Here is an 18,057-nt window from a genome sequence, read left to right as displayed (position 1 = left end):
CAGAATTGGGACCAGGCAACACCTTTAAGGCCTGCATGTTCTATGCTCTATTGTTCTCTCCACAGCACCGGTCTGCTCAAAGTGCTCATATAAAGCATATTCAGGACTTTTGGGAGAGGCACACACAAAGACGAAAGGATGTTTTTAAGACAAGGAAGAATTTTAAGGCATTAATAAGGAAGTAGCAGTGATTAGACAGAGACAAAAGACTTTGCAGGCTGACAAGTATAAACAATTATAGGAGTGGTATAACATGCCAGAGAAAAATAAAAATTGGCTTAGCAATCAGACCCAGCGACTTAGAAAAGAATGTAAGGCTAAAGTTAACCATAAGTGGAAAAGATGGCAGCTTTACCACTGTTCAAATGTTGTTAGGTCCTCTAAATTATTAGCTAATAGGTTAGTGTAAAGGAGAAGTATATAAAAAGTCTATAAAAACGATAACGTGGCAGACGATTTGGATGGGTATGACAGCAACGATTGTGATTATTTTACTCGGTTTTATAGTCAAAGCAGTGGTCCAGATCCTGACCTTCAGGAAACTTTCTTCTGTCAGGCCAGTCTGCCCCAGATTAGTGATGTGAAACTGCAAGTGCTAAATGGGCCTATCACACGGAAGAAATAGGGGCTTGCATACAAAGCCCTCCTAATGGGAGAGTGCCCTGTCAGATGGTTTGCCAGTGGCATTTTATAAATGCTTTAAGAAGGCTTTAGTTAGACACCTTTTAGAGTTATTTATAGATGGGGAAAAGAGGGGTTACATGTTGCAGTTTTCTAGGCTAGTCACAATAATCTTGCTACCAAAGTCCAGAATGCCAGAATTTCCTCCCTATATCACTTCTACATTTGGAGACAGAAACTTGTGCTAAGATTCTAGATGTATGACTGGAGAGCTTACTCTCTTTTCTGGTATGCAACAACATTTGGTGAAAAGAAGACAAGGGCATTTATTTGTTCCATTTTCAGCTAAATAAGGTGCATCTGGGCTGAACAAAGCTCAACATTCATCACTGGATACTGTTTCGTGATCTCCAAAACATGTTTGATTCTCTAGACTGGACATTCCTCTGGGAGATAGTTGTGGTCTGTGGGCTGACAGGGACAATTCTGCAGTATTATTAGCTATTATATGTGGAACCTTTCCCAAGGTGGCCAAACAGAGAGCATTATCTCAACTTTTTCAGCTACAAAAAAAGGGGCTACACATGGATTCTCTCTGTCTCCTTTGCTCTATTTTAGCTATTGAGTTTCTGGCCTGTTTTCTGAGACACAGCTATCTGCAGTGGAGCATTAATATAACCTAATGTATCTTCTTCCTGTTTTGCCCATAATGGGGTACTGTGGTTTAAAAAGTCTTATTAACAACATCCCAAAGGTTATACACCTTCTTAAGCAATTTAGGGATATTTCAGGTCTGAAGGTAAAACTTAGTAAGTCAACCATGTTTACCTTGAATGGGGGAGATAGGAAACAATTAGAAAGGTGGGCTGAATCACCACTTCCTAGCCACTAGATGGATATCCACCTACATCTTGTCTTATAACAATTAGAGGACTTTAGTATGCTTCCATTTGTGAAAGTTATATAGAGCTCAGTGCATAATTTGTCTGACCTTAAGCTTCCTTTTCTTTCTCAGGTTGCTATGGTGAAGACATACTGTCTGATGAAATTCATAGTTTTGGTGCAGCATTTGACACAGATTATGTATTTGTCCTATCAGGCCACATTGTAGATGATAGTTGCTTCCTAATTTATGAAAGACACAGTATCCTAGGATGTGAAGGAATTTTTTTTTGTATCCACCAAGAAGGGGTGGATTGGGCTTACCAGATTTTTGTCCAATGCAAAGCGATGCACTTAGCTGCATTTGGCAAGCTTGGTCATCCCCTCAACCTATATGGGTTGTGCCTGAGCCTCAATTAAATTATCATTTGAAGAATTCCATGCAATGTTATGACAGGAACAAGGTATGGGATATAAGAAGACTGGAAGGTACGATGTGGTCTGAGCTGAAGAAGACAGATTTTCCTTGCGGAGTGTCTATGGATTTGTTAGAGAATATGGTCTTCCTCTTCCTCTCTTATTAATGTCCAGTCAGTACAGTGGCACTCTTGGTTAACAAGGGCCGTTTATATATATTGAAAACATTTCTTTGCTGATGTGCAAGGAGCTTTTTTACCACATTAATAGTATGTAGGCCATGATCCTCATGGCAATCTTCAGGTGTGGCAATATTTACAGTTAAGACCTTAAGTTGTCTGTAAGCATCAGAATGTCACATGTAGCCTTAGAGATGGGAAGGTTTGCTGGCTGGTGAACTTTTATAAGGAAGTATGCCTCTCCTGTGGGACAATATTTTGGCATGGGTTTCTTACAGAAAATTATGGGACTGCCTTCAGTCCTTTGAAAACTCAAATTTGAGCACATGTTAGGTAAAAATCTTTATGAAGAGCAACAGAGTGAAGATTTCCCATCATGGAGGAGTTATAGATTAGCTCTAGTTCTATCCTGGTGGAGCTGTGGCACAACACCCCACTGGAGCTTCAAAGGAGTGGTAGAGGGAAGATAACTCACTCATGGACGGGTGATTTAACAGACACAGACTATCTGCACTTAATTTGGCCCTGACATATTCCTTAGTTTAAATTCTTGCCCCCTGTTAAGCCAAACTGACTTTTGGTTATCAGGTCTTAGGGGATCCAGTGTTTCCTTTATGTAAAACAGAAGGGGTATATCTAAGTCTAGTTGTGTTTGTTTTTTGTGTAATTATCTTTATATCATGAAAGCTAGCACAACTAGTCACTAATGTGTTCCTACATGTTTATCAACATACAGTTTGGAAGTTTTATAATGGCAGTGCGTATGCATTAGTTTTTTAAATGATTGGAACATTTTTCTTTTTATTTGAATAACTTTTGATGACATTTGTATTCATCCTGAATGGAACTGCCATGATATAGAGTGCAATTTATTGTTTGTTTTTCATTGTGCTTGTTTGACTTTTCTTACAATCTTTTTCCTGTTGAACTATGTTCAATTAATGAAATTACATAAAACAAAGAACATTATATGTAAGAATATGATGTTAATAGATGCAAATGAAGATGTTATATAATGTACTGAATGTTTTCATTTGCATTTAGAATGGTTTAAAAAGTAGGTTTTCAATTTAGAATAATGCCGTACTGGGGGAACGAGGAAACTAAGTTTAGAGTAGCATTAGGTTCATAGGTGTGTACTAGGCTAAAGGCTCTGGAGCCTTTACAAGCCTAGCCCATAGGACTACCCTGGCATCATGCTACCTGACCTTAGTTTCCAGTGCCTCTGTCAAGTAGAGCCACTGGAGTGATCCTCGGGGTGAATTTTCTATTTCCCATCCACTCATCAAGATTTTTCTTGAAGAGGGCCAGTGAGGTGCTCTGTTTGACATGTAATGGAAGTCTATTCCATAGCATGGGCAGTCTCTGGGTTATGAACCTGTCCCTCCAGCATGTTCTGTTGATTGTGGTAATGAGGTTGAGGTCTCTGGAGCGTGTGGTGTGGAGGGATTGGGATTTCTTTAGATGTAGCATTTCTAACAGAGCTGGGTCAGACATGGCTTTATAAGTCAAGCAGAGATCTCCTCTAAGTAGGCAATATGAGACAGAAAATAGTTGGGTTTTTTGAGTCTGTCCATATAGGACAAGTGTTTCAAGCCTAGGATCCTCTTTGTTAAGTACTTTTGCGGCCTCTCCACTTGTTGCAGGTGTCTAGTGAGGTACCTACCAAATGGGGCATTGTACTCAATGATTGGCCTAATGAGGGAAGAGTAGAGGGAGACAATGACCTCTTTCTTCCTGGATGCAAAACCTTTAGTAATGAGATGTGCCACATAGAAGGACTTTCTGACCACAGTGGCAGTGTGGTGGTCAATAGAGTTTGCTGTCAACCTGTATTCCCAGATCTCTTATAACGCCTTATGTGTTCAGTGGACAACCATTAATGTGGTAGTTCATGGGAACTGGGTTTTTCCCAAAGGGGATGATGACACTTCTTTTGGCATTGAGCTTAAGGCCATGGTTCTGACACCAGTCGTTGGTCTCAGTGAGGCCTTTCTGTACGATGTAAACATCACTTGGGGAGTTAATAATGGCTCCCAACTTGCAATCATCTGTGAACTTTGTCAGCCAGAGTCCCTTCGTGTTGGACTGGACTTCTGAGAAGTATATACCAAACAGGAGAGGACCCAGGACTGATCCCTGTGGGATTCCACTCGTGACTGGTCAGCAGTCTGACGTAGTTAGCTACTTACACACTTGTGGGTTCTATCTATGAGCCAGTTTGCAACCCACCTAGTGATATAGGGGTTGATGCCTAGCTTAGTGAGTTTTTCTATGATTCCTGAGTGGGGAATGGTATCAAAGGCCTTGGCCGGGTCAAGGTAGGCTGTATGAACCACCTTGCCTTCATCCACAGCTCTGGTGACTGATTCAAAGAAGTCAACCAAGTTGAGCAGGCATGATCTACCCTTCACAAAACCAAACTGTGTAGGATCCAGAGTTTGGAGATTCCCTATATCTTTATATATTAGGTCCATGATGATGTGTTCCATAGCTTTGTATATCAGACTTGTCAGGCTAATGGGGCAATAGATCCCAGGGTCTGTAGTCGCTCCTCCTTTGTGCAGAGGGATGACTATAGCAGTGCACCATTTGGTAGGGACAAAGCCTGAGGTGAGGCTGTGATTGAAAAGGGCACACAGGTGAGGTGCAAATTCACTCTGTAGTTCATGTAGAACACAGCCAGGGATATTGTCAGATCCCATAGAAGCTGTATTCTTGGCCTTGGACAGTGCTGTTTTAACCTGTGCAGTAGTAATACTGGGTGCCTGACAATCTACTGGTATTGTGATTTGTCCTTTGGGGGGGGGATATAGAAGGGAAAAGTTGGCACTGAATCTGTCGGCCAGTGTATTGGCAATATCTGTTGGCTCGGTATAGGAGGCACCATTGTGCAGTAGCTCAGAGCAAATCTGGATATTGCTGTGGAGGTTCTTTACATAACTACAGAAGGTTTTGTGGTTGTCTTTACTATCTACTGCAATTCTGTTTTCATAGCTAGCTTTAGAGGATTTAATGAGGAATCTCAACTTTTTGTTGAGGCTAATAAGGGAGATTTTCCAGTCTTGGGACGTCACCTTATTCTGCATCAGTTTCCTCCTTCTGTTGTAGAGTTTTCTTATGGCAGGGAGAGGTTCATAGGTCCATAGGTAGGTACTAGGCTATCAGCTCTGGGGCATATATAAGCCTAGCCAAAAAGGTTCCCTGGCTTTTGCCACCCAAGAAAATTATCTTCCGTTGCCCCTGTCAAGCAGTGCCACAGAAGTGATCCCCAGGGTGAATTTTCTATTTCCCATCCAGTCGCCAAGATTTTTCTTAAAGAGGGCTAATGAGGAGCTTTGCTTGACATGAATGGGTAGTTTGCTCCACAGTATGGGAAGTCTCTGGGACAGGAATCTATCCCTCCAGCATGTTCTGTTTATTGTAGTGACAAGGTTTAGGTCCCTGGAGCATGTGGTTCGGAGAGATTGGGATTTCTTTCAGTGTAGCATGTCCAAAAGCTCTGGGTTTGACATAGCTTTGTATGTTAGGCAGAGATCACCTCTGAGTAGATGATATGCGATGGAGTAGAGCTAGAGTTTCAGCTTTAGCCAGATTGGCTTCCTTTTGTTTGGAGAAGTGTATCTTGGTTCTATTGGGTATGGCAAGATCCATGCATTTGTGTACATGTTCGTACAGTGCATTGGTGTATGATTCGGCAGTCATGCAACTATACTCCATTTGTATGGGTGCCGTGAAGTTAGCCACCTCTGTTCTTAGGAGCCCAAAGTTAGCTTTGGAGAAGTTTTTCATGGTGGTTACCTTTGTGGGGGGGGTGGAAGGGATGTGGATTTCCAAGGTGATTAGTTTGTGGTCGGATCTAACCAGGGAGGAGTTGACTACTGGTGTAGAGCAATGGTCGCCCATGTTAGTAATGACCAGGTCAAGGATGTTACTACATCTTGTGGGGGTAAGTACGAGCTGGTCCAGAGCACTGGAATTAATGAATTCCAGGAAACGCTGGGCAAGTGTATTGGAACATGAGTAGTTTTCCCAGTTAATGGAGGGGTAGTTGAAGTCAGCCAGTATGAGTGTAGTAGGTTGGACCCTAATATTCTCCAGGGTGCTTAGAAATGTGGAGTGAGTGTCTTGGGACATAGTTGGGGACCTATGAGAGGCTATGACCTGAATCACTGTCTTACCCAATGTTAGCTGCACCTGAAGTATCTCTGATGCATTATGTTGGTCTACTAGTCTGGAGGTGTGTGCATCCTTTATGAATATGGAAACACCAACACCTTTGGAACTTCAGTCCACATGCTGATGCCGAAAGGTGTAGAATGAGTTATAACCTGGTAGTGCAGGGGTGTGTTCTGCTGCATTGAACCAGGTCTCTGTTACAGCACAACTGTTGATGTTCTCCATTTTAAGGAGTGCTTTGAATAAGTGCATTTATAGGTTCATAGGTTCATACTAGGCTATCTGCCCAAGGGCATTTATAAGCCTAGCCCATAGTTATTTGGCTTTCGCCACCCCTTTAGTTTGAATAAAACTATGCCTATTATTTTGCTGTGCCTCTGTCAAGCAGTGACACTGAAGTAATCCCTGGGGTATATCTGCGATCCCCCATCCATTGGTCAAGGTTCCTCTTGAACAAGGCCAGCGAGGTGCTCTGCCTCACATGTACCGGGATTTTGTTCCACAGCATAGGGAGTCTCTGGGTGATGAATCTGTCCCTCCAGCACATTCTATTAATAACCGTGTCAAGGTTTAAGTCTCCCACCCTTGTGGTTCTGAGGGATCTAGATTTTTTGAGGTGAAGCATATTCATCAAATCAGGGTTTGACATGGCCTTATATGTCAGGCACAGGTCACCTCTGAGCAAGCGGTATGAGACTGAATAGAGCTGGAGTTCTTTCAGTCAGGCAGCATAAGACATATTTTTGAGACCCTTTATCCTTTTGGTGAGGAACTTTGGGGCCTTTCCAGCTGCTGCAGGTGTCGGGTCAGATACATTCCGAATGGGGCATTGTACTCAATCATAGGTCTAATGAGTGATGAGTACAGGGGACGATGACCTCCTTGATCTAGATGTGAATCCCTTCATGATCAGGTGGGCAATGTAGAAGGTTTTCCTAACTACTTTAGCAACATGAGTGTCAAGCGAAGGCTACTGTCAACCTGGGTCCCCAGATCCCTGATGACTTCTTCTGTGCTCAGTGGATTGCCACCTATATGGTAGCTAGGGGTAACCTTGTTTTTCCTGAAGGGTATGACTATGCATTTCTTGGCATTTAACTTTAGGCCATGGCTCTGGCACCAGTTATCCATTTCTGTGAGGCCCTTCTGAAGGATATCTGTGTCAGATGTGTTTTCGACTATGGCCCAGTTTGCAGTCATCTGCAAACTTTGTCAGCCATAACGCTCCTGTGTTTGCTTGTACTTCAGAAAAGTAGATGCCGAACAAGAGTGGACCCAGGACTGAGCCCTGTGGGACACCACTTGTGACAGGCTTTGAGTCTGACATGGCTCCAGCAACTCTGACCCTGTGGGTTCTGTCACTTAGCCAGTTTGCAACCCATCTTGTGATGTATGGGTTTACATTCAAGCTGATGAGTTTTTCGATGATACCTGAGTGGGGTATTGTGTGAAGGCCTTTGCCAGGTCAAGGTAGGCTGTATGGACTGCCTTTCCCTCATCAATGGCCTTGGTGACTGTCTTGAAAAAAGTCGACCAAGTTCAGAAGGCATGATCTGCCTTTGACAAAGCCAAACTGGGTTGGATCCAAAGTCTGCAAGTTCCTATGTCTTTATTTATGAGTTCCATTATGATCCTCTCCATGGCTTTGCAGATAAGGCTTGTCAAGCTAATGGGACGGTAATTTCCAGGGTCGGTGGAGGCACCGCCCTTGTGAAGTGGGACCACAGTCGCCATGCGCCACTCCTTGAGCACGTATCCTGAGGTGAGGCTAAGATTAAACAGCTGTCCTAACTGCGGGTTTAATTCCTCATTGAGTTCATGGAGCACACAGCCGGGGACACCATCCGGTCCCATGGATGCTGTGTTTTTTGCTTTGGAGAGAGCAGTTCTCACCTGGGCGTTGGAGATGTTTGGGGGGCTACAATCCTCTGGTATAGATATCTCTCCTTTTGGGGGGGAGGGGAGAGAAGTTTGCACTGAACCTGTCAGCCAGTATGTTGGCAATGTGTGTAGGTTCAGTAATCTTCACATCATTTTGAACTAATTCTGAGCATATCTGGGAGTTTCCTCCTAGGTTTCTAACATAGCTAAAGAAGGCCTTATGATTTGATAAACTTACCAGGATTATTAATATTAAACACAACATCACCTGTGACATTTTCATATATATAAACATTTTCACTTGTTTTATATATATATATATATATATATATATATATATATCTATACAGGAAAGGCAGAACATAAATTCAAACTACCTGTTTTAAAGCATATTGATGCAATCATACATGGTTCTTTACATAATGCTTCAGTGAGATATAGCCCACAAAATGATAATCACCATTATTTAAACTTTTAAGTACACAGGCGGTGCTCCCAAGCACTATGCAGAGAGGTAATGTACTTCCTTAGAGCAAAAGCTTTTTGCAATATCATTTTGGTATGTCAAAACTATTAGAGAAAGATCTAAATGCTCATTTTCAGCAGAAACCATTTTTTTATCAAAATATATGATTGTTTGAATTACACTTTTATTGTATGGAAGATTCTTCATTTTGTAAGTGCTGATCTGTTTCCTAAAATGCATTTTACATAGGTCTTGTTTCCACAATGGTGTCATCTAACTAATGTGTGGTCGTTTGTCTTTGTAATGATATAATTAATTTTTATTTGAATTAGAAAATGTATTTAATCGGCTGAGCATAATTATAAATTAACTAATTTGCCTTGATGAAGGGCAGCATAGATGGAAATGATGTCTGTTTAAACTTCTGTATTAACAATAAAATGGAATTGGTAAAATTGAATATGGTGTGACTTGCTTAATAAAGATGAACCCATTTGCTTGGAGGAAAAGGCAGAGGTCCTGGTATATGCAGGTATAGATAGACAGATAGGTGTGTGTGTGTGTGTGTGTGTGTGTGTGTGTGTGTGTGTGTGTGTGTGTGTGTGTGTGTGTGTGTGTGTGTGTGTGTGTGTGTGCGCGCGCTTGCGCATATAGGTTCCTCCATATGTAGTACTATTTGTTCTGTCAACAACTATTTTGCTGATTCTTTTTGGTCAACAGATCAGCTGATTGAAAGATCTGATGTGAGAGTGCTATATAGCGAAAGTGGTAAAATACACCCTTTACCCACTATTGTGCAATTCCTGAGTTAGCATATTTAAGTAATACAGGGTGTGAGGGGAGCAGCCCCCCATGAGATTTGCAGGGGACATGTATCTCTACAAAAACAATGTTTTGTGATTTACATATTGCAAGTTTTTTTCTTAGAGCATGCGTCAGTTTTAGCATTATAAGTTATGATTATTTTTAGATAATACTCAGTGTTGTGATGTTTAGATGCAATGACTATTTTACATATATCGGTATATCTATATATGTATATATATATATATATATATATATATATATATATATATATAAATACAGAATATAGAGATATATCTGTATCTTCATTTATATATAGCTGTATCTTTTTATATAGATATATATATATATGTGTGTATATATATATATATGTGTGTATGTATATATATATACATATATATATATATATATATATATATAGATAGATAGATATCAGTATATATATATATATATATATATATATATATATGGATCTAGGATGTTTGCTCGAATGAGCAAACGTCCGAATCCATAATAACCGAGCACACTTTAACAAAAGAGCTTTTATCGAAAAAGCGCTTTCGTTAAAGCGTGTTTAAAAAAAAAAACAAAAAAAAACTACATTAACATTTTAGCAGGGGGGGGTGCCCCTGCACCCCCCCATGTGGGGGGTTGTGCCCCCACACCCCCCTACTTTAATATTCTCCCTCCGAGACCGCATTACAATGGGGAAAAGGGAAATTTCCCTTACCCGCACTGTAGTACAGCCTCGGCAACAGACATACTTACGCAAAAGTGTTTCTTCGGTGAAAAGCACTTTCACGTAAGTATGCCCGGCCGTTTGGGTTTCGGTCGTTTGCTCATTCGAGCAAACGTCTGGAACCCATAGAGATACATATATATATATATATATATATATATATATATATATATATATATATATATTAAATAGGATCATAGGAGGTTACTAGGCCACTGTTCCCAAGAATATCAAGGTATTAAGCAGAACTAAAAAGGTCACACAGACAAATTAGTAAAACTACAAGATAAACCTAGCCAAGCTAGAGTTTTCACTGTGTGATACCTTAAATCTCCTGCAATAGAGGCCCATGGAATATACACAAATGACACCTTAAGGACATGGTTTGTCTGTGTGACCTTTTTAATTTTTGGTTTAGTTGTTAGTTGGGATATTGCTCAGACATCTTAATGGTTATGGACATTAGCTGAGTTTAAAGAACCTGTGTTTCTAGAGTATATCCAAACAGTCCACTTGTGCTGCACTGGTGAGGTCATAAGAAGGCCAAAACGTGTATGTCCTCACAACTAGTGGCTTTGTTGGCCTGAATGTGTCCACAAAGACTTAAAAATGAAAAAGTCATGGCCATTTGATATGCCATATAGATGAAATACATCATGTCCTTAAGGAATCAATTGCATATATCCCATGGGTCTCTCTTGCAGAAGGTTTAAGGCATCGCACAATGAAAACTCTAGCTTGGCTACATTTTTCTAGTATATATAGATAGGTATATATGACTGTAGGAGCAAATATTGACTTTCAGAAACAGAAGCATTCATTAAGTTGACATCCACAAGTTGAAATTCCCTTCAGTGAACAAAACAAATGACTAAAGCTCAACCATTCACAAAAAATGCTCTTCTTTTCTGAATGGTAAAGTAAAAACAAAAAACAAACCTTAATAGTAACATCAAGCAAGCCTTGAATACTACCAGTGTTAGGAAAAGGATATTTGAAAAGGGTTAGGGGCAAGATGAGGGTTAGCACACATATGTGAGGGTAAGGATAGGTAGTGGGGCATCACACACCCCCCCACTCCAACTTACCAATATGTGCTAACCCTAACCATAACAATCCTGCACGTTACCTTATGAAAAAACACAAGTTTAAATCAGCAAAATACCTGTTTCCCCACCTCATCTTCTTCTTGAGTTATATAATCAATGTACTCTGTACATCCTTCACCACTTTTCCACTATCTTTGCTTCTGTGTGTTTCCTGAGCCCCTAGCTTATCACTGCAATATCCCAGTCTCTATTTTTGTGGTCAATGAATCATTAAAACCTTTCTCTAAACCATTTCACAACTACAGGTTAAATTTTTAAATTTTCTCCTTTCATGCATGAAGATTCACCTTAAAGAGTTCTTGACTGGTACATGTTTGTTGAACTACGTCCAGCCTAAACTAATGAAAAGAAAATATTTCCACTACAACCACATTCTGTTTGTTGTTAACTGTTCACTGCAGAGGTAAACAGATATAATCCAAATAACGTTATCTACTTTACCCTCATCAAGACCTTCAGCTCTGTTCCAGAAAAAAAGGCTGATGTGCAAACTGCAGGTGATGAGTAGAGTGTAAATCTCCCTGAGTCGGCAGAAAGCAGACTGACCATCAAGGAACAAAGGTTAATAGTAGTCAAAGAAGTCACTGTCACCTACATGGCTGGACAGCTGTGGCTTCTGTGGAGTTCAGCACTGACCATAGCTTAATTTGGGATATTTATATCCTGTATTACAACAAAGTTCTACAGTAGTGTCAGCATGTTTGTATGTATCATTTTGAATGCAGTAGTAGCTGCTGGTGGACATGTTAGGTGAAGCCTCCAAGAAGATTTGTTCAGGTTAGCAGGGTGGCTAGAGAAATGAAGGCTTATATCCCATGCTAGAAAATACAAAGTCATGCATTTTAGAATCAGGAACTCAAAGAAGGAACTATTGCTGTGAGTGGTGGTGCTACAAGTGTAGTAGTAACAACAGAAAAAAGATATTTGTCACATAAATGAATGCTCACTTGCACAAAACTCTCTTCATCTAGTCAAAAACAGTGAACATTCAATTACGCAAATGCTCACATCAGTTGATTTTTACACAGGGAATAAAAGCAGTTGAAAATGGAGGAATACAGTGCTGGAAAAAATAACAACAGTTATTAATGCTTTAATCACAAACAAATGCATTAACAGTTTCAGTGTTTTATTCCTATATTAATTTCATTTTTTGAAACTCTAATGTATTTGTTTTCACCACCAAAATGTCTGTCATTTTGGCTTCATAATCAATCTTACCCACACCCCACCTTTATGGGGTTTCATCACCCTCAAAAACCTATTGTTTCTACTAGCACAGTTTACTATTTAATTTTGCATTAAATTGAATTAGACTAAGGAGGTTTATTGATTTATTGGCAATGTACTGTGGGGAAAGGGTATTTAAACCATGGTTTCATTTGTTATTTTGCATCTGATGAAGTCCCTGTACAAACAAAAATGTGGTGAAACTGTTAATGCGTTTATGGTTTTCATTGGTTATTAAATCATTTTCTATCCTCACATCCATGCCTGTGTGTTTCTGGTGTGTCTGTGATTTGTTTAACTGTTGTTATTTTTTTTGGCATTGTATTCCTCCATTTTCATTTGTTTTTTGATGAATTTATGGAGGATATGGAAGGGCAGGTGACCAGACTGAGATGTGACTTGATATGTGGAGATGTTGGTGAATTTAGAAAGGTTGTGGGGCAGCTTACCCAACTGGTTGATTTGCTGACCCCTATTTGCAAAACATTGGTTTATTCAGCGTCCTTGGTTTCCCTGGCTTGTAACCAGGGAATTACATCATCGAGAGGTTCTGGAGGGTGTGGAAAGAAACCGGAAGTGATGGCAAGTGACAATGGGACTGCTTCACAACAAAATACTATGGACTTACTGGGTACTAGCCTCAATGGATTTCCTAATATCTTTTAGCACCAAAGAGGAACAGAGATATGATAATGGAGAGTGGAATGATGAAGGAGACATTTCTGTTAACCTACAGTGGACACACAAGGTGACTTTTATGGCTGTGAGGGCAATAATGATCACGATCATAATTATTTAGCTGCTTGGTTAACAAATAAGTTCTCATTTAATACTTTTGAATTGCCACAGTCAAACAATATTTACTCTGATACATATGAAAATAATATTAAAAAGCTTCATGATTGTTTGTTAAAATACAAGACATTAAGTTTAGACAATTGTTATCTTAAAGAGTGTATTCAGAGGGGAATTGTGCCTAAGGGACTACGGGTGTACAAATTCCCCAATAATGTGCAAGAAGGTAGTTATTTCCATAAGGAACTTTTCAAGATATTTGACACGTGGTATGGACATTATGGCAGCAATTATTAAACAGAACAAAAAGGAAATGGCAACTATTTTTACACATATTGAAGGCATTAACAAGTGTATTGTGAATGGTTTAATGTTTACAATTGAGCAGGAAAAAGAAAAATATTTTAACATTAAGAACAAGATTGATGATAGATGTAGAATTTTGCTTAATAGAAAATGTAAGAAACTTGAAAGAGATTTGGATGAATATATGGAGAACCGGTGTTATCCTAGACCTAATGGGTCTTATAGAAATTGGGCTAGTTGGCATGGACAATATGATGACAATAGGTGTGAGAATTTCAGAAGGGAGGATGGATACATGAATAGTTACAGTGGAAACTATGATACTAATTCCACATTTGGATGTTCGTGACCCTTTAGAGTTTCCCCCTCTCCACAGATTGGAGAGGGTGAAGAACAAGGAGCCCCCATATTACAATTACAATGAGAGAAAACATTGGAGAGGGGAGATTTTGACCATTTCAGTGAAACCTAATGACCTAGGGGTATTAAGGGTAAACAATGACCCAGGTATTTTGAGGGACAAATTTAAGTATACTTACAAAAACTATAACATACTTAATTATAGTGGTATTATTATCAACAAAAACACATTTTAGTCTGTTTTCAAAGGGTTTTAAATTAATTCCTATGAACAATTGTGATATTAGTAAGGTTTTAATTGATAAACTTGTGAAAGAAGAACTTTGAATTATTATTTCCAGAGGGTCAATTTAACATAATGCAGAATAATACATTGAAGAAAAACATCTATATGCAATCCCCCGTTGCATCCCAAATTGAAAAACTTTGAAACTTTAGTGGATGGAAAATTAAGGAAAGGAATTCAAGCTAATAAGTTTTGTTCTAACTTATCCATGGATGAGAAAGCTTTACTGAACAAACTGAGAAGCAATAGGTTTTTGAGGGTGATGAAACCCCATAAGGGTGGGGGGACTGTAATAATGGATAAGCTAGATTATGAAGCCAAAATGATGGACATCTTGGGGGATGAAAAATAGTACGTTAGAGTTCCAAAAAATGAAATTAATATAGTGCATAAGAAGACTGCTTTAATTATTAATGTTTTATTGTATGAAGTGATGATAGATTTAGAAACTTATAGTTATTTGAATATAGATAAACTGAGAGTGCCATCCATTTTTGGCATAGCAAAGACGCATAAGAACATTTAACTCCACCCTCATTAGAACAATTGTTTGGGCTCCTGAATCTAAAACTTTCCCCTTAGCCAAGTTTTTAGATTTAAAGTTAAAAAATATTTGGATGGGAGAAACTGGCATTCTTTAGGACTCCTGAGATTTTTTAAAAACAGTTAAACCAGCCATGTTTCATGAGGACGTTATTTTTGTCACTATTGATGTGGTGATGACATTATTTTTGTCACTATTGATGTGGTCAGGACATTATTTTTGTCACTGTTGACATGGTGAGGACATTATTTGTGTCACTATTGACGTGGTGAGCACATTATTTTTGTCACTATTGACGTGGTGAGCACATTATTTATGTCACTATTGATGTGGTGAGCACATTATTTATGTCACTATTGATGTGGTGAGCACATTATTTTTGTCACTATTGACGTGGTGAGCACATTATTTATGTCACTATTGATGTGGCAAGCACATTATTTTTGTCACTATTGACGTGGTCAGGACATTATTTTTGTCACTATTGACATGGTGAGGACATTATTTTTGTCACTATTGACGTGGTGAGCACATTATGTCACTACTGATGTGGTGAGCATGTTATTTTTGTCACTATTGACATGGTGAGGACATTATTTTTTTCACTATTGACGTGGTGAGCACATTATTTTTGTCACTATTGACGTGGTGAGCACATTATTTATGTCACTACTGATGTGGTGAGCATGTTATTTTTGTCACTATTGACATGGTGAGCACATTATTTTTGTCACTATTGACGTGGTGAGCACATTATTTTTGTCACTATTGACATGGTGAGCACATTATTTTTGCCACTATCGATTCCACATAACATAGGAATGGAATGCTTTGAGGAGGCTCTCTTCCAAAGGAGTGAACTCACCAAAAATGAGTTTTGGACTTGTCTAGAGCTTATGGAAACAGTTTTGAAGAATAATTTTATTTATTTATTTTGAAGGTGAGTTCTTCTAACAAATTAGTGGGGTAGCTATGGGTGCTTGCTGTGCCCCCACCTATGCCAACATCATCCTTTCAATGTCTGGAGGCTGTATAACTGTTACCTTGGCGATACTTGTATATTCTTGTGTGACACTGAGGACAAAGTAAGAGAATTTATTTTTTATATTAATAATAAGACGGAATGTTTAAAATTTTCATATGTTATGATAAAATCAATTTTGTAGATACTACTATTCATAAATTATTTAACACAAGGAAATTCAAGTCTACTGTATATTGTAAGTAGACATTCTCCAACTCTTATCTTTATTTTTCTAGCTTCCACCCTCCAAAAAAAAGGAGTATTGTTAAGGGGTAATATGTTAGAATTAGTAAGATGACTTCAGATAAGCAAGATTTTTTGAAAGAATGTGAAAACCTAAGGGAGATGCTTTTGGAGAGAGGATACCCCCCCAAAACCTGATAGAAGCAATAAAATTGGAGGTATTACCAGGTAGGCTTGACTGGTTTTCACCAATATTAGGTAAAGACATTAGCAATTTAGGGAAGGAGAATCAATTAACTAATGGGACATCAGAGCCTACAGAGAATGGGAGTGAATTTAAAGGGGCCTTTGTGGTAAACTTCAACGGTGATGCTGGTAATATTAAGAACATTATTTTTAAAGAATAGACAAACAAGGTTTGCCTGTTTGTCAGATTTGGAAAATATGTTTAAGATATCCCTTAAATTTATTTGTCGTAAGGGCCTTAGTTTAAAAGGATTACTGGAATATAGTAACACATTCTCTAGTAAGAAGAGTCGGAAAAAGGTTGGAACATTTAAATGTGGGGGATGTCCTTACTGTCCCTACATATTACACAGTGACGTGGTTTACATTAAAAGTAGGATAAAACACATTGTAGGGAAGACTTTTTCTAATTGTATGTATTGGGGATGGTCTATATTGCCCTATGTGTGTCCTGTGAAGCTTTTTATGTAGGAAACACACACAGGAAACTGAAAACGAGAATTTATAAACACTATTATGATATTAGGAACAAGAATGACAGGAACGTGTTGTATAAACACACTTTATATTGTGAGAAAGCTAAGTTTCAATTCTTTATCCTAAAAGAAGTCAAAGTAGATGTACAAGGTGGACATTGGGAGACTAAAATAGAATACAAAGAAGTGTATTGGTACTTAGTTTTGGAAGCTAACAGAGCATCTGGGCTTAATGAGAATGTTTAATTGGCCCCACTTTTAAAATTGAGGGCAGCTAGACTATAAACGATCCCTTATGTTTGTCACCACCTTTTTATTATTTATTAGTTTATTCACTGGTTCTCCTAATTAGGTTAAATATTTTAATCTATATCTTTTATTTTATATATATTTTAACTATTCTTCAATACTTTCTTATTTAATTGTGTAGTTCATGTTTTTAGCCACTAGACAGAGTTGATTGATTAGTTTTTTATAGGTTGAAATATGTGATTAAAATATTTATTGCCTTTGTTTTTAATGTTTTTTTTTACATCATTTTATTTACTTAAGAGGTTGCCATTTATATTTGCATCCACATGATTTAAAGAAAAAAAAATTAAATTGTTTTTTATATTTTTTACTAGCACAGTTTACTACTTAACTGGCATTAAATTGTATTAGACTAATGAGGTTTATTGATTTATTGGCAATGTACTGTGGGGAAAGGGTATTTAAATGCTGGTTTCATTTGTTATTTTGCATCTGATGAAGTCCCTGTATGGACGAAAATGCTACAAAACTGTTAATGCGTTTATGGTTTTTATTGGTTATTAAAGCATTTTCTTTCCTTAGATCTGTGCCAGATTATTTCTGGTGTGTTGGTGATTTGTTTAACTCATAAAAGCAGCTGGACAAAATTCAACTTTCACACACATCGCAGTATGTCAAACACACCCAGGTGGGGGGCTGTGCCCCTCACCCCCCCCCCCCAACTATATATGCCAACTGTGAGATTGCACTACAGTTGGGAAAAGGGAAAATTTCACAATGGTGGCCAACTGCCTCCATTCTCTGTGTAAATCTTTGCCGATATTCCTGTTACTTAATTGAAAATTCACTCTTTTCGTCCCGGCAAACAGTGGTTCGCAAAAGTGAATATTGGATTATCTGAAGTAGACCCAGAAAAAATATGTTATGACTCTAATAATACATAGTACAAGTCCTTCTGTTAAGTGCAGGAGGGCTGTTACAGCAATGACCTAGAACATAATTATCCAACATAGAACGTATGGTATGGAGCAAAAGTAAGGCTTCCCTTTCTGAGTGATGTGTACAGGACTCAGGAAAT

The sequence above is a fragment of the Protopterus annectens genome, chromosome 6.part0, assembly GCF_019279795.1.
Source record: "Protopterus annectens isolate FY-2018-M chromosome 6.part0, PAN1.0, whole genome shotgun sequence".
Lineage (NCBI taxonomy): Eukaryota > Metazoa > Chordata > Ceratodontiformes > Protopteridae > Protopterus > Protopterus annectens.
This window is presented reverse-complemented; position numbering follows the sequence as displayed.